Genomic DNA, 18,873 nt, shown 5'->3' on the forward strand with positions numbered 1-18,873 from the left:
TTGCTACCCGCAGACCGCTGACTCTCATCACCTCCTTGTTTCTGTTGGACATTCCTCCTCACTATAGCAGTGGTACAACTTGCTATCGCAGACCACTGACTACCTTCACGTGCCCTTGTCCATACAGTTCCTTGTGAATCATTACCTCAGTATTACCAGTGTTGCTAGTCATAGACTTTCCTGAGCATCTCATCGGTCATCATTTCATGTTCCGTGATCACCCAGCTACCAGAGTACCCTATTACCATCTACATTGCTCTGGTAAGCCTACCATCTGGTGATCCCTGGGTAAAGACTCCTAGTGCCCGTGACAAGGACTATAGGAAGTACCATTCGCCCAACCCCTTCTAGAGCTGTAGGAACTCGGTAGATGTTAAGGAGGTGAGGGGCTTGCGCGATGCTGGGGGTGTGCTCAGGGAGGATAAGGAGGGCATCCTTGGTGTCGTGCGGTCCTTCTACTCTGATCTCTTGTCGGAGAAAAGATGGACCGTTTTTTGAGGGAGACTCCTGGCCTTGAAGTTCTTAGTGGCTCGCCTGAGTTTCTTAAAGTCTTTGGGGACATCCTGACTCCGCGCCTCATGGAGGTGTTTAATGAGAGCCTGGGAAGAGGTTTATTACCTCCCTCCATGAGGGTCTCTGCCCTTATTTTGTTGTCCAAGGGGAAAGATCAGTCGTGTGTTGAGAACTGGCGCCCCATCGCTCTTCTCAATACCGACAGGAAGATTTTGGCGAAGGTACTTTTTAATAGAGTGATGCAGGTTTTCCGGCCGATTGCTCTCTCCTTCTCAGCATTGCACTGTGAAGGGTCGAAGCACTTTCAGTGCTGTCCTGGCGGTGCGGGAGGTCTTTGAGCAGTGTCATGCGGAGAGGTGGGGGAAGTATCTTTTAGCATTAGATCAGTCGAAGGCCTTTGATAGGGTGAATCATGAGTACCTTTGGGCTATACTTCTGTGGTATGGTCTTCCGGTCCGGGTGGTGAATTAGCTGCATACTATTTACAGACAAGCCAAGAGCTTCCCTCTTGTGAATGGTTGGGTGGGTCCATCCTTTGAGGTGAGCTCTGGAGTAAGGCAGGGTTGACCCCTGACACCCCTCCTGTATGTGTTCGTCATAGATCCCTTCGTCCGAAGGGTTGATGGCGGCTCGTTAGGGGGAGTGCTGTTGGGTCCGGAGTGTCCTTTGAAGGTAGTGGCCTACGCTGACGATGTTACAATTGTCTTGTCGAGTTCCGCAGAAGCAATAGAGGTAACAACTCTGGTCTGCGGGTATTCCGAGGCCAGTGGCTCATTAGTAAACCTGGAAAAGAGTAAAGTTTTCTGGATGGGCGAGGAGAGTTGTGATTTCAGCCTTCCAGACAGTCTCCCCCGGGCTAGGGAAAAGATCAACATTTTAGGGATTCAATTTGGCCCTGGCGATTATGCCAAGCAAAATTGGGAACTTAGCCTGGAGGAAGCTTCCCGGAAGGTAGAGAGCTGGAAGAGGTGGAAACAATCTCTCCGGGAAAGGGTGGACCTGGTCAAGACCTTCCTGATCCCGGTTTTCCTGTACATCAGCTATGTGTGCCTTCTGCCGGAGTCTTTATGGTCTAGGGTTTATGCAGTTTTCTTCCAGTTGCTCTGGGGGAATAGGCTGAACCTGGTCAGGCTGTGACCTATCAGCCGAGGAAGGATGGTGGCCTGGGCATGATTAATCCAGTGCTTTTCTTCATCACAACTTTTTTAAAGTTGCACCTGAGCAATCTCCTAGTTGAGACCCCTCCTCGGTGGGTGGGTGGTTTCAGGGTTTGGGTGGATCCCTTCCTTAGTACATGGTATAGGGGAGGCATAGTGAAAAGCTTCCGGGTCCTGCATGGGTATCTCCCAGCCTACGTTTCCTTGGGATTGAAGGTGACAAGGCATTGGGGCCTGGGGGTGGGGGAAGTCGGGAGCTCTACTAGAAGGGAGTTGGAGAAGAGAGTCCTGCACTCCCATTTCTGTGTCCCGCTGTCACTGAGGGACTGCCCGGGTGATGTGAGTTCTGCGGGGCTTTCCCTGATCAATTTGGGGAGAATCCCATTGAAGCTTTGGGATATTGCCTGGCTCTCCTTTCAAGGGAGACTCTACGTGAGAGGAAATCTCAAGTATAGAAACGCTGATGATCGTGGCTGCCCACGGGAGTAGTGTCTAGGGGTGGAGGAGACTATGGACCATTTTTTGCTTCGGTGTCCCTTTAACGTAGAGGTTTATGAAAGAGTCTCTGGGTCCTTAGGGATTCCCTGCCTTTCGGGGCTTAGTTACCCTGAATGGGTCTATGGGGCATTCAAGGCCAGGTGGAGGGCTTTTGATTTCTGTACCCTTATTTTAGTCAGTTTAGTGGTTAGATATTTCACGTTGAATGCACGGTGTCAGGTGTCCATCAGACATAAAATCCTTCCTTGTGAAGTGGTGGCAAGTGACATTCTCCACGAGGTGTGGAAACTGAGGGATATGGAGGGACGTCGGATGAACAATGCCAACTGGCTCAGACTCTGGCGGGGTCAGAAACCTCCGTAGGGAGGTCAAAGTCCGGCGCTTTCTCCTTTCTAAATGGTTTTCCTTACTATTCTTTCACCCCCTAGATTTTGAAGGTTAAGTGTTTTTTTCAAGTATGGCTTAGCATGCACCTACAGCTTGCATCTTTGCGGTGGGTAAGTGTATTTGTGAATTTGTATTTGGATGTGTTATGGTTTAGTGGTGGCACCCTTTTTTATTTTATGTGGGTTTTATTTTTTTGTATATATGTATTTATAGTCCTATTTATATTGCCGGACTCTGTCTGAGCTTGGATAGCAGATCTCCAGTGCCTTACTGTGTGGTTTGTGATTTTATAAAAAAGTGGTGCCACCTTTTTGTAATATTTCTGTATGCTTATGTCGCAAGACTAAATAAAAATATCTCCATCACATTCCCTGTTTTGCTCACACAATTAACTTGGTGGTACCAAGCTTTTTTAAAAATAATAGTAACATGCAGGAGATGCGGTCTCTATCCAGAAATACTTCGGGTCATTTTCGGCATTCTGCAACAGCAAAATTGAATTTGAGGGGGAATGTACTTTAGTCCAGAGCAGTGGAGAATACTTTCCGTGTTGTGCAAGGTTCTGTAACCACTCTAAGTAGTCACCTGTGAAGTGAGTTCAGACACTGTTAGCTTGAGTCAAGTGATTCTCTTAATTAGACTTTTGGAAAAGCAGCTAGAGAAATCGAAGGAGGAAAAGAAACTAAGCAATTCCGCTAACTATGTAAGACTTGTAGATCAAGTATTGTAATGCTCTGGTCCCACAGATAGTACCTGTCTCATTACCTGCAGTCCATTCATCTGGAAATTGCCATGTTCCGCATCAGACATTCTCCAGTTCATTCATTCAGCTATATTCAGATCTGTGCAGGTGCAAGCCTATTGCACTTCAGGACCTCCTCCCTCTTTTTCATTGGCTAAGCACTTCTGGAGCACTATTTAAACCTCCTGGATTCACCTGTCTGATGCCTGTTCTTCAAGCTCACTTCCTGCAGTCTGTGGTTCTGGTTCCTGTTCTCCTTGTGGTTTGACTGTGTTCCAGTTAGGGATGTGCACCGGCGACTTTTGGTGTCTCGTGTTTTGTGTTTTGGATTCGGATTTTCGTGATGTTTTTGGTTCGGATTTGTTTCGCAAAACACCTGCCAAAAGGTTTTGGTTCGGATTTAAGGTTTTGGATTCGGATTTTTTTTGAAAAAAGCATAAAAAGTTCAAAAATCAAGTTTTTGGGCTTATTTTCACTCCTACGCTATTATTAACCTCAATAACATTCAATAACAAGCATTTCCACTAATTTACATTGTATTCTGAACACCTCACAATATAGTTATTAGTCCAAAACGTTGCAACGAGGTATCTTTCTGGACTGCGTAGTGGAGTGGTCCCCACAATATAATAAGAAAACCATCAAATGGTCTTAATCGCACCAAAAAATGTACCTGGACTGCGTAGAGGAGTGGGTCACCACAATATAATTTAAAAACCCTGAACTTGTATGATTCGCACCAATAAATGTATCTGGACTGCGTAGAGGAGTGGGTCACTACAATATAATAAGAAAACCATCAACTGGTCTTAATCGCACCAAAAAATGTACCTGGACTGCGTAGAGGAGTGGGTCACCACAATATAATTTAAAAACCCTGAACTTGTATCATTCGCACCAATAAATGTATCTGGACTGCGTAGAGGACTGGTCACCACAATATAATAAGAAAACCATCAACTTGTCTGAATCGCACCAATAAATGTACCTGGACTGCGTAGAGGAGTGGTCACCACAATATAAATTAAAAACCCTGAACTTGTATGATTCGCACCAATAAATGTATCTGGACTGCGTAGAGGAGTGGGTCACCACAATATAATAAGAAAACCATCAACTGGTCTTAATCGCACCAAAAAATGTACCTGGACTGCGTAGAGGAGTGGGTCACCACAATATAATATGAAAACCATCAACTGGTCTTAATCGCACCAAAAAATGTACCTGGACTGCGTAGAGGAGTGGGTCACCACAATATAATTTAAAAACCCTGAACTTGTATCATTCGCACCAATAAATGTATCTGGACTGCGTAGAGGAGTGGTCACCACAATATAATAAGAAAATCATCAACTGGTCTGAATCGCACCGAATAATGTACCTGGACTGCGTAGAGGAGTGGTCACCACAATATATATAATAAGAAAACCATAAACTGGTATGAATCGCACCAAAAAATGTACCTGGACTGCGCAGAGGAGTGGTCACCACAATATAATTAATAAAAAACCCTCCACGGCTCTGAATTTCCCCAAAATAAATTCTGGACTGTGTAGTGGGGTGGCCCCGGTACTTAATTTGATACCGGGGCCACAATATAATAAATAGTTACAGCCTCAACTGGTCAGAATTCCACCACACAAGTATCTGGACTGCGTAGTTGGGTGGCCCCGGTGCTAAATTTGATACCGGGGCCATAATATAATAAATAGTTACAACCTCAACTGGTCAGAATTCCACCAAACAAGTATCTGGACTGCGTAGTGGGGTGGCCCCGGTACTAAATTTGATACCGGGGCCACAATATAATAAATAGTTACACCCTCAACTGGTCAGAATTCCACCAAACAAGTATCTGGACTGCGTAGTGGGGTGGCCCCGGTACTAAATTTGATACCGGGGCCACAATATAATAAATAGTTACACCCTCAACTGGTCAGAATTCCACCAAACAAGTATCTGGACTGCGTAGTGGGGTGGCCCCGGTACTAAATTTGATACCGGGGCCACAATATAATAAATAGTTACATCCTCAACTGGTCAGAATTCCACCAAACAAGTATCTGGACTGCGTAGTGGGGTGGCCCCGGTACTAAATTTGATACCGGGGCCACAATACCTCCTCCAAGTTCCAAGTGTAGTGTTTATAACATATTAACACTACACTAATTCTAGCACGTCAAACCCTCTTGTTTTAAATAATGACAGGGCATTTAACTTTTGATTAAATTTTTTGAATTTGTTGACATTTTCTTTTACTTTTTGAACATGGCAAACGACTGTTGAATGGTCACATAATGCCAAAAAAATAGTTGCAAGATGGAATTGTCCTTGGGCCCTCCCACCCACCCTTATGTTGTTGAAATAGGACATGCACACTTTAACAAACCAATCATTTCAGCGACAGGGCCTACCAAACAACTGTGGCTGAAATGATTGGCTTGTTTGGGCCCCCACACCAAATTAACAATTCATCTCTCCCTGTACAAACTAAACAGGCTCTACTGAGGAAAGATGTCATCCTCATCCACAACCTCTGATTCCTCTCCCCCTATAGTGTGTACTTCCTCCTCCTCACACATTATCAATTCGTCACCGCTGGACTCCACATCCACAGGTCCCTCTGTACTATCTGGAGGGCAGTGCTGTACTTCATTGAGGAATTGATTATTCATTTTTATAAACATCATTTTTTCAACGTTGTGAGGAAGCAACCTCCTTCGCCGCTCACTGACCAGGTTCCCCGCTGCACTAAAAACTCTTTCCGAGTACACACTGGAGGGGGGACAACTCAGGTAAAATGGAGCCAGTTTGTACAGGGGCTTCCAAACTGCCTTTGTAAATATAAATACTTTGAAGATAAAATAGCATAGAAAAATAGCAGCCTGCATAGACTGTAGAATTAGAATATGAAAAGAAATGGACAAAGTCAGTTTGGTATCTGTCTGCATCAGCCCCCCCCCATCCTCTGCAGCATATAGAGGGTGGAGTTCTAGCACGTCACTACCTCTAGTTAATTTAGATTGCAAGGCTTGTAAATACTTTGAAGATAAAAAAAGCAGGCTGCACAGACTGTGGAGCTAGAAAGTGAAATTAAATGGACCACGTTACTTTGGTGGCTATCTATGCCCCCCCCCCCCCCCCCCCGCCCTACACTTGTAGTTGAATATAAAAAAAGCAGCCTGCATAGACTGTAGAACTAGAAATTCAAATATACAAAGAAATGGACAAAGGCAGTTTGGTATCTGTCTGCATCAGATCCCCTCTCCAGTAGGAGTAAAATAGAAAACTATTCAGCCGTTATATAATCTAGAATATAAATAGAAATTGAGAAAGGCAATTTGGTATCTGTCTGCATCATAATCATCAACATCCTCCTCAGCGCCAGCTATATCAATATCCTCCTCCCAGTGTACAACATTCACACCTTCATTAGCCAAATCTGTAACTGGACTGTGGGTGATCCTTCCAGCATATGCAGAGGGCATGCTGCAAATGCTGGATGGAGTCACCTCTTCCCGTACAGTGATGGGAAGGTCAGGGTTCACAACCAACAACACCCTTGGACTCGCCTTGGGGATTTGTGATGTCATCTGTTTAGAAGGCAGAGTTCTTTGCTGTTTTGTTGTTGTTGCTGACAGCATAACTCTCTTAAATTTTTTGTAGGGGGGGTAGGAGGAGGGCTTAGATCCTTGGGTGAAGCTGGACCACTAGTCATGAATACGGGCCAGGGCCTCAGCCGTTCCTTGCCACTCCGTGTCGTAAATGGCATATTGCCAACTTTACGTTTCTCCTCAGATGATTTTAAGTTTCTCTTTTTGCTATTTTTTTGAGAACTTGGGCTTTTTGGATTTTACATGCCCTGTACTAGGAGATTGGGCATCGGGCTTGCCAGACGACGTTGATGGCATTTCATCGTCTATGTCATGACTAGTGGAAGCAGCTTCAGCATTAGGAGGAAGTGGGTCTTGATCTTTCCCTACTTTATACTCCAAATTTTGATTTTCCATTATTTGTAGCACAAGAGAGCGTACCCCTAAGCCACACACACTCGGCAAAGCCTTTAAAAATTATATGCGGCACAGGAGAGTACCACTGGACTTATACTGCTGAATTAGTGAACTTTGTAATAGCAGTACCACTGGACTTATACACTGCTGAATCAGTGAACTTTGTAATAGCAGTACCACTGGACTTATACTGCTGAATCAGTGAACTTTGTAATAGCAGTACCACTGGACTTATACTGCTGAATCAGTGAACTTTGTAATATATCAGTACCACTGGACTTATACTGCTGAATCTTTGAACTTTGTAATAGCAGTACCACTAGACTTATACTGCTGAATCAGTGAACTTTGTAATAGCAGTACCACTGGAATTATACTGCTGAATCAGTGAACTTTGTAATATATCAGTACCACTGGACTTATACTGCTGAATCAGTGAACTTTTTAATATATCAGTACCACTGGACTTATACTGCTGAATCAGTGAACTTTGTAATATATCAGTACCACTGGACTTGTACTGCTGAATCAGTGAACTTTGTAATATATCAGTACCACTGGACTTATACTGCTGAATCAGTGAACTTTGTAATAGCAGTACCACTGGACTTATACTGCTGAATCAGTGAACTTGGTAATATTGCAGTACCAATGGGCTTATACTGCAGGATTGGTTTTGCAAATTTTGTTGTAATTAAAAAAAAATTTAATTATTTTTTTGTATTTTTTTTTATAACTTTTTTTTAATTTTTTAAACACTTGGGAATAATGGGGAAATAACTATGCCCTTAGAAGCACAGAGCACAGGACACAGGACCACTGGACTGAACAGGACACAGCACAGGACCCAGCTGCACCACTGAACTCAAAATTGACAGAGCACAGCACACAGCACCACTGGACTGATACTGCAGAACACAGCACAGCACAGCACAGCACAGAACTAAACAGCACAGCACAGAACTAAACAGCACAGCACGAGATCTACCAGGACAGAGGACCACCTAACACACCCTCCCTCTACCCTGATCAATGCCCGAGTGAAGATGGCGGCGACTAGCGGGGAATTTATAGGTTCTGAGTATCGCGAGATCTGACAGCGGGATTATGACTCCGAGCCTCGGTTTCAAGTTTTCATTTGGCGCCAATACCCGGATCTGTCTCGGATCCGACTCGGATCAGCAACGTTCGGGTGGGCTCGGATTCAGGAAATCCGAGTGCGCTCATCTCCAGTTCCAGTCTGCTCTCAGTTCGTGGCCTGTGCTAAACCATTGCTGTTCCAGTACCTCTCTTACCATCTCCAGTGTACTTCATCATGACAGCTTTGGTTCTCTCATCGCTACCACTCAGAGTCGCTACTACATCTGTGACTCATCAGCTGTTACCACGGGTTACCTCCATTTCTCCAGTGTGCTCTAAGTTTCTGGCCGTGTTGAACTATCGCTGCTTCAGTACCTCTATTACCATCTCCAGTGTACTTCATCGTGAAAGCTTCAGTTCTCTCATCGCTACCGTTCAGAGCCGCTACTCTCCCTGTGACTCATCAGCTGTTACTACGAGTTACCTCCATAACTCCAGTTTGCTCTCAGCCTGCAGCCGTGTTGAACTATTGCTGTTCCAGTACCTCTATTACCATCTCCATTGTACTCTGTTGTGACAGCTGCTATTTCATCTGGGACTCATCAGCTGTTACTACGAGTTACCTCCACCACTCCAGTCAGCCTTCAGCCTCTGGATGTGTTGAACTATTGCTGCTCCAGTACTTCCATTACCATCTCCAGAGTACTTCAAAGTGACAGCCTCTGTCCTCTCGTTGTATACCACAGAGCACCTATTCTCCTAGTGACTCATTGGCTGCTGACCATCAGCCTATATTATTGTTGTGCCTGTATTTATACCATTCATCTGTGGACTCCATCGTCTCCATCCACTTCACCTCGCTCCCCCACATCGTTCTGCTGTACACTCATTCACGGGACCGCGACCTGCAGCCAAGACCATGCCTCCTTGCGGGGGTTCCTGGTGAAAACCACCTGTCTGTTAGACTCCGTGCCCATGCGTGGGCTTAGCCATGTTCAGCAGAGCCTAGGTATCAATTTCCTGTAAGCCAACTGTGACAAGTACTTTATTTGCTTCACCAGGATCCGAGAGTTATTAACATCTTGAAATTGGATCACTACATTTCACTGTGCATGATCCTGTCAGGTGCCGTCCCTGAACACACGCTGTGTGTGATCCTGTCAAGTGCCGGGGACGGACACCTTCGCTATTGCCCGACCATTCCGTTGCCAAGCAACAGGACGCGACTTCGGGTTCCAGGCAATAGCAAAACCAGCCAGCACTTCCTGTCGGCGCTCAGAAGAGCTGACCACGGATCCCACTTCCACCAATGACAGTCAGTCTGTATTTAAACCTGACTCTGGCACTACTAGGGTGCCAGAGTATCTAGTCTCTAGACTCCAGCACTGTGTGTTTTCTTAGATTACTATTATTGGATTTTGACCCCAGTTTTGCCTGACCATTCTTACGGATTTTCCTCTGGACTTATCCTGACTCCCAGGCTTTGACCTTTGGCTTCTTGACGTTTCTTCTGCCTTCTCCTTCAGTTCCTGTATTGCCTGCTCAGTTTTGACCTTTGGACTGCATGATTATGCTATTCACCTATACCTCGCTGGTAGCTAACTGGGAGGGCCACGACTTGCACGTCTCTGCAGTTGAACCCAAATCCCCTGCCGAGGGTCCCTGGAGAAGACCTGAGGTGTGTTTAGACTCCGCGCCTCCTAATGTAGCAGTGCCAATACCAGCAGGTAAGGCCATCAGAGCCAGTCTGTTTGTGACAGATCCTAGGTTTAAGACCTATATTTTCTCTTTCTTTCCAGCTGACCCAGATCTCAAGAGATGCATTGAGCTCCTGGTCAGCAAGCTGACAGCTCAAGTGGTATGTGAGACGATGACTCAACATTCCTCAGTTTCTTTGTCAACTGCTCCTAGGAAAAAACTCAACTTTCCCAAGACACCCAGTGGTGATGCAGATGAGTCAGCACAACATTTTGACATTTGGTCTGGTGTAAAAGAATTGCCCAAAAATTGTGACAGCCCTGTCGTAAAATGAACTACAAATTCCATGGAAAAGGCCATTACCGGCAAGGGAGCTAGCTGATGCCGTTATCCTTATTAATATTTTGGGTAGAATGGCATTTTGGCAATTTTATGATTTTCTACAGTAAACTTTCACCTTTATTAGAGAGGTGTTTTTTTTATTTAAAAGGGTACAAGCTTTTTATTTACATTTTTGTTTCCCTGACTTAAAACCCCTATGCACTTGAACATAGGCTTTAGCACATGACATAGAGGGATTAGTATCATCATGACTGAGACTGGAGAGTGAAAAGAACAATGTGACTGAAGACTGGAGTGTGACAAGTACACTGCTACCCCAGTTTCTGTGTGACCAATGACACTGAGAGTGGAGAGTGACAAGAACAATGTGACTGGCGACTGAAAAGTGAGAGGGACACTGCCACCTCTCCTGTTTCTGTATGAGCTATGGCACAGTAGAATGTCACTGAAGACTTTTAGGAACACTGACAACCCTATTATTACAATTTCTGTTTCAGCACTAAACACTGACACCTCTCCTATTTCTGGGTGAGCTATGGCACAGTAGAATGTGACTGGAGACTTTTAAAAACACTGCCAGCCCTATAATTTGAATTTATGTTTCAGCACTAAACACTGACACCTCTCCTGTCTCTGGGTGAGCTATAATAACAAGGTAGAATGTGATTGCAGAAGAACACTGACAGCCCTATTATTTCTATTTCAGCAATGAAAATCAGCAGTGGAGCAATGGCACGTAACTGTAGACTGGCAACAACACTGGGACCTCTCCTGTTTCTGTGTGAGCTATAACTTTTAAGAAAACTGCCACCCCTCCTCTTTCTGTTTTAGATATGACGCTGCCCAACTACACTAGAAACTGTCAAGAACCGCGCTGCCCCTTCTGTGTCTCTCTGTGAAATGGCACCGGATCTCCGTGGAGGGCGGCACTTATAAAATTCAAAACTCGTGAGATCCGATGATGCAATGATGACAATTTGCCTCGTTTTCACTTCTGAGTGCGCACAAAAATACAGAGCTGGCTTGGCTCGGTATTCGGATGTGCGAAGTTCGGGTGGGCTCGATTCTCGGAGAATCAAGCCTGAGCATCTCTAAAATATATACACATCCTGATCCGAAACTTCCAGAGGTTTGCAAAAAAAATTCCCAGAAATGACGCTTTGCTTTGTTTTGAGATGCAAAACTGGCGCACTAAACCAAGTCAAGACTCATTTTCACTCGAATCCCCAACGTCGGATCTTGTCGGATTTCACCAAATCCAAATGGCTCCTCTCTATTAAATTATTTAATAAATAAACATTATAATTTTTATACAGTATAAAATATAGCAAACATTAATGCCATAAATAAAATAATTGACAATCCCTTTTACACATAGTATGATATCTAAGCTGAGGCCAGCTGCTCTTATTATCCTTAACTACAGCATTCTAATTTGTCTTTGTCCTCACTTGTTACTAGGTTTTCAGTAAATGAATATATACATTTTTATTATATATTATTATACAACACTATGTTTTTATTTTGATTTTTTATATTTCTGACATTCATTTTTATAATATTAAATATTTTAATCTTTATTAAAGTATATATTTTTACTATTGATTCATTTTGTTGGCTGAGAGTGATAATTATTTTTATCTCAGAGCTAGATCAGCGTTAGAGGATTGTTTTTGATTTTTTTAATCTGTTGTAGAACATTGTCCCTAATACATGTCTGATAATGCACTGTCCCTGAAAGTTCCGGATATACGATTGATAGTACACTGCTCCTGCAAGTCACTGACATGGAGCTGTCTAATGGTTACATGGCTATGTCATTGGCTATAGCTGGCCTTGCTTCACGGGTGACTGGCCACATCCCCTACGTTCCCCTACGCCAACATAGGCCCATGCCCCTATGTCGGCGTCTCATGGGCCACTAGCATTGCATTCCCTGGTGGGCCCTTCATGCCCCAGTCCAACACTGACCACATATGGAGCATTACTCTACCATTAACCAAATATAAACACCTCTACACCACTTACATATGGACTTAACCTAGAAGGTTTATTAAAACTTCAGTATTCTAAAGTGAATAAATCACATACTGATAATGAAACATCACTATTATATAGCAGGCCTTGTACTGGTTTTAACAAGCCACATTACTAAATACAATCTTTTTTTAATTATATTGTGCTCAGAATACATTACCAAAATGTTCAACTTCCTTCAATATTGTCAAACACACAGATGTTGTACAAGGCATTTGAATAATAAATCCCAAACCAGTAGAAATTTAGAAATAGTGGTATGGAAATTTAGAAGAGGCGGTATGAAAAATGGAATGGGAATATAAGTGAATAGAATTTTATTGTTTTACATTGAAGTCAGTAGGAGAAGTGCAGTATGGCATAATACCGTATACACCCCCACTTCGACCACTGGTTCTATGTTTAAAACATAGTACATTGTTGAGTAGCAGTCTGTGATTTTTGTGTGACCCGTAGGTCCCAGAAAATTTACATTTATATTTATAAGTATTATTATTATCCTTTATTTATAAGGCACCACATGATTTCCGCATTGCCTCACAGATTACAAAGAATAGGCCTTACAAGGTATAACAGCACAGAATAATGAACCAGTACTACTAAGACTCCAAAAACTTCAAGCAAGGACAGTACTGATGTAGCTGGAGCAGAAGTAATGTCACTCACCAGACTGTGAGTGCTTCTTCCCGTATGTTTAGGAACCGTGGTCGTCCACCATCCTGAGGGTCTGCGCATGTGCAGCCCTTTCAAACCTTCAGTATCTGTTCCTTTGAGTTAATTGGCTGATCAGGCAACACTCCCTAATTAAAGCACCTGCTGTCTATACCTCGTTGCCTGATCTTGGAGTCTCATTCCCCATGAGCCTCTGAAGGTGTTCCTGTGTTTCCTCGTGTATTCAGCCCAGCTGATTCCTGTGGTTTCCAGACCACTTCAACTCCCTTGTGGTTTCCAGACCACTTCAACTCTCCTTTGTTTCATCGTGACTACTCCAGCTGATTCCTATCCGCTGCCTCCGTGCACTACAGTTATCAGCTCACTTCAACTCTCCCGTGTTTCATCGTGACTGCTCTAGCTGATTCCTATCCGCTGCCTCCGTGCACTACAGTTACCAGCTCACTTCAACTCTCCCGTGTTTCATCGTGACTGCTCTAGCTGATTCCTATCCGCTGCCTCCGTGCACTACAGTTACCAGCTCACTTCAACTCTCCCGTGTTTCATCGAGACTGCACCAGCTGATTCCTATCCGCTGTCTCCGTGTTCAACAGTTCCAGCTTACCTCAACTCTCTCGTGTTTCATCGTGACTGCACCTGCTGATTCCTATCCGCTACCTCCGTGTATCTGCAGTGTCCTGCTTATCGCTACTCTCCAGTACTCCTCGTACCTGCAGCCAGCTGATCCGCTCTCCGTGCTTCTACAGTGTTCCTGCCTGTGTCAACTCGCCTGTCTGCATTGGATCAACGCTCTGCTGCTGTCTTCTCTGCCTTACCACTTCTACTCTTCAGTGATCTCCAGGTGACCAGTCCTATATACTACTGCTTCCTGAGTATTGTTTCCATCGTTGCTGGTCTACCTACCTGTGCGCTGCACCTACTTGGATTCCGCTTCCATTTCCCTGGGACTTCGCATCCTGCCGGCCTCCTGCCGCTCAGGTATCCCTGCACTCCTTTCTGACAGCCTGCTCTTCTGAACCACGGCATGCATACTTATCATTGACTGTGCTCGTGTATTGCATACCTTGCTGGACTGAGTTATTCTTCTCTGGAGTTGCCTATCCACTGAGACTATTGCCATCATTTGACTGTGTTACCTTGTAGTCTGGATAGTTCCTGTGACTTTGTATATTTGTGTAGTGCTGCTCAGTTATTAATACTTTGTGCATATCATCGTGGGATCAAGTTCAGTGTGCCCGTGTATACTCTGCATTACATTTATCTCCCCGTGCTCCTCCTCACATATATATTTCAGTGGTACAACTTGCTAGAGGCAGACCACTGATTCCTGTTCCCTGTGTCACCTGTTTCCAGTATCCTTCCACATAGCAGTGGTACAACTTGCTAACGCAGACCACTGACTCTCCGGATACCTCCACCTGGATTCCATTCCTTCACCTAGACAGCGGTACAACTTGCTAACGCAGACCGCTGACTCTCATCACCTCCCCGTTATTTCTGGACATTCCTCCTCACTATAGCAGTGGTACAACTTGCTATCCGCAGACCACTGACTACCCTAACGTTTCCTGTTGTCCATTCAGTTCCTCGTGTACTATTACCTATATATTACCAGTGCTGCTAGTCATAGACTTTCCACGAGCATTCTCTACCATCTGCTGTCTCCTGTTCCGTGATCACCCTGCTACCAGAGTACCATATTACCACCTATATTGCTCTGGTAAGTCCATCACCCGGTGATCCCTGGGTAAAGACTCCTAGTGCCCGTGACAAGTAAGATATATTATGACAGGATGGAAGAGGGTCCTGCTCATAAGAGCTTACAACCTAAAGGGAAGGTAAACAGACAAGAGGCACAAGAGGAGTCAGGGGAGGGGGATCTAAGCCAAGAGGAGTGCATAGGAGGGACGGGGATGGAAGAGGGTGAGGTGAGTAAGCATAGAGAGAAGGTTAGATGGATGGTTGATATGCTTTTAAGAACAGTTATAATTTCAGTGACTCTTTGAAGGTGCACATACTAGGGGACAGTCAACTAGAAAGCGGGAGGTCAATCCAGTTGAGGGGGCAGCCCGGGAGAAATCTTGGATTTGTGAGTGGGAAGTGGTGATTTGAATGGAGGAAAGGCGATGGTCATTGGCCAATTGCAAGGGAGTGTGTATGGAGATGAGGTTGGAGATGTATGGAGCGGTGGAGTGAGGGTGAGAAGTTTAAAGAGGATTTTGTAGGGGAAAGGGAACCAGTTTAAGGCAAGGCAGAGAGGGGATGCAGAAGTAGAGTGGCGTGAAAGGAAGATAAGTCTAACAACCACATTAAGTATAGTCCAAATGAAAATGAGGAGGTAGCCAGTGAGTTGAAGGTTACAATAGTCAAGACTGGAAATGAGAAGAGGTTTTGGTGGCAACATGGGGATAGGAAAGGTTGGATGCGGGCAATGTTACGTAGATGGAAGCAATAGGATTGGGCGTTGGGCGTGGGATTGAATGTGGGGAGGCAAAGAAGAAGTAGGAATCACGAGTGAGGCAGCGGGGTTGAGAAACAGAAGTGATGGTAGTATTGTTATATTGTTATCGGTAATAGAGAGGTCAAGTTCAGATAAATATCTAGAAAGAGGGAAGACAGTGTATTCAGTTTTGGCACTATTGATTTTAAGAAATTACGAAGAGATGGTTGAGGGACAATCGGATACACAAGAGAGGCGGGGAGGGGAATGTATGCATGCAACAGTATTTTAAACTTGCTTTTGCCAGTATACTTTGCAACATTCTTCACTATGGACATTTCACAGAGGTGGCAGGACTTTAAAAAAAGACTTAAGGACAAACTGAGAGACCACCGAGTACATGCCAGGGGGCAGGCGGTGGTACCATGGAGTCCTTAGACCTTAGTCCTCTTCAGCAGACAGCAGTAGCTTGCATTGACAACCAAATGGTGGACAATGTGGGGCGGATTGATACTGGTGAGAGCCCTCCCCAAACCACACAACAATCCCCTCTAGGTAAATTTCATATAAAAATACATGCATTAACTATTGAAATGATTGTAATGTTGTGACTAAATACATCTTAAATCCCCACCAACAATGTAAATATTCCGGTGTTTTATAAATTAATCTTCACTTGCTTTTTTAGAAATGAGATTTTTCATCAACAACCCCACCAAAGCCTAGCACCCTAGACTGCAACCTACTCAGCCGATTGGAATATCTGGCCATGTGGTCAAGACTACTATATATTTTCTGTGATGATTCTTTGGAGTTATAAATGGATACTTATGTAAAATTGCCATAAATTGCCATAAAGTCAAATATTCAAATTTTGTACTTTATGCATATTGCCAAATCATCTGTTAATTTTTTTCTCTCTAAATAACCCCACATATACACACATGATCCAAAACATTTACATTTCTCATGTGAAATTTCTAATGTGTGTTAGAAAATCTATGTATATATTGTGCAAAAAGTAGGATTATATTGACCAAAAACATACATTTTAATGTTCTTATATTTTTTTTCCATTATGTTAGATGTAGATGCCGAGGAGTGAGATTTAATAGGACCCCATAGGCAAGGACACCTGTGACGGGGCGGTGGAACAACAGCCACAACAGTTACATGAAGAAACATCTGTGGATAGTGGCAATCAGTCTTACATGCAAAAATGGATCAGATTGCAAATACCCTTACAATGATTTAAACAACTTTTGAGAGATTGACTGAAGCCATTATTACTTACTGTATATTGTTACTCAGAGTACCGCCACTCCTGGCCCTCTGGCATCTATTGTCCCTGTTGCACCTGCTGCTCGGGTGACCTGGAGGCATCTCAGAGCAAGTAACAAAGAAATACTAGGCCAGGGAGCAAGCAAATCAAAATTATTTTTGTGTGTTTCACTTGTGTTTTTCACTATTTTGCCTGTCTGTTGCACTAAATGTGATGTTTTGGAAAAAAAAATGGTTTCCTTGGTCATTTGACCATTTACTGTAAGCATTACATTATAAGTAAGCCAAAAAAATAACTTACATGTAACATAGTTGATGAAGTTGAAAAAAGACAACAGTCCATCAAGTTTAACCTATTTTGGATCTCCTGCGATCCTGCACTTATATTTGAAATTGATCAAGAGTAAGCAACCGCCAATCAGTTTCAATTGTGAAAATCCCCCCAGACCCAATATTGCAGTCCTATGTTTACCCTATATCCACTACTATCCTTTATTTTATTTAACGGTCGTATCCCTGGATACACTTTTCCGCTAAAAATTTGTCTAACCCTTTCTTAAACATATCTATTGAATCTGCCGTCACAACCTTCCCTGGTAATGGATTCCATATTTTGACTGCCCTTACCGTAAAGAACCCCTTCCTTCGCTGGTTGTAAAAATTTCCTCTCCTCTAACCTTAGGGGGTGACCGCGTGTCCTGTGTATAGTCCTTGGGGTAAAAAGTTCCCATGAAAGTTCTCTGTATTGACCCTTAAAGTAAAGTAAGATGAAATCACGTATCCCTTGAAAGCCGAATAAGCTTGTGAATATGGAGGCCTCGGATGGACTTCATCATCCTCTTGGTCATTTACACTCATGGAACCCCACTAAAGATGGCAATATTGTGGTAAATTACCGAATGCTTTGTAGAGTTTTGTGTCCCCTTTAAAATGACACATTACAGTCAAAACATACTTACAGCTAACAAAGCTGGTCCGTCCTATTATTTATTTGTTTTAAGGTTCTGTGTCCAAATTTTTTTTCTAAAGCAGTATTAAAATGCATGAAATGTAATTTTTTTAAACATTAAAAAAAATAAAACTAAACCTCATTACTAAACAAATATACTTTAAATGCAAATTGTCAATTTTTTTCCCCTCACAATTCAATAAATTGTTAAAAAGGGTCAGTAAGTCAATTTAAAATATCCTCACATGCTAACAAATGCAATGCCATTGAAATAAAACAAAATACTTTTGTTGCTACTGAGACACACACGTGGAAGTTTCACCTACCTTATTTAAGTAAGCAGTCAGCAGTTTTTTGGTTTTCCTTTTTTTTGGGAACAAAATGGTACAATGCCATTCATCTGTAATGATCTTTTGTAGTGTTGTGTGCTGAAACGACTGGTGTCAGGTGTGCAGGTGAATTGTCAATCATGCCATCAGATTGTGAGAGTGAATGCCGTGTTTGGTCATCACTATCATCCGTCAGTTACACCTGCCCTGGAGCTGGTGCAAACCTCATGCTTGAAAACAAGCATTCTTCAGAGTATGGCAAAATTGCCCGCATTTGCTTGGAACGCCTTTAATGTATCCAGACTATGTTCTTCCGCCTCTTCCGTTCTTCAAGTTGTAGACAATCGTAAGTGTCATTTGAGTTCGGACATGAATTGCATGCAATTGCATTCACTGACATAAGGTCTATTTCTGACCATGCGCAGAGCAATTTCACGCAAGATAAGGTATGCAAAGGGACTAAAGCTCAAAGATGAATTAGGCCCACTGTGTTCATGAAAATAAGTTTTTGCAAGTGGTGACCTTTGTTTTTGAAGCAAAACTCTAAAGTCAGGGAAAAAAAATCTCTCAAACTGCTATTACTTACTAGCTATAATAATATGATCAAGATTTTTTTAGGATTATGAAGTTGTGTCTGCTTGATGATTCACAGCTAATGACTTTTACATTAAAAGATTGTTATAATGGTCATAAATAAATTCTACAACTCTAAAAAGTATTCTCTTATGAGTTCCTTCC

At 43.3% G+C, this 18,873-nt stretch overlaps 1 long non-coding RNA gene across 1 annotated transcript in view; it reads left to right on the forward strand.

Moving 5' to 3' along the window:
- LOC142103484 (uncharacterized) overlaps positions 1 to 17,943 on the forward strand; it is a 174,926-nt gene extending 156,983 nt beyond the window's left edge. Inside the window, exon 3 of the long non-coding RNA XR_012679370.1 lies at positions 16,662 to 17,943. This is a non-coding gene — a long non-coding RNA (uncharacterized LOC142103484). The remainder of the gene's footprint in view (positions 1 to 16,661) is intronic.
- Positions 17,944 to 18,873: the final 930 nt, after the last annotated feature.

The sequence above is a fragment of the Mixophyes fleayi genome, chromosome 10 (assembly GCF_038048845.1).
Source record: "Mixophyes fleayi isolate aMixFle1 chromosome 10, aMixFle1.hap1, whole genome shotgun sequence".
Lineage (NCBI taxonomy): Eukaryota > Metazoa > Chordata > Amphibia > Anura > Limnodynastidae > Mixophyes > Mixophyes fleayi.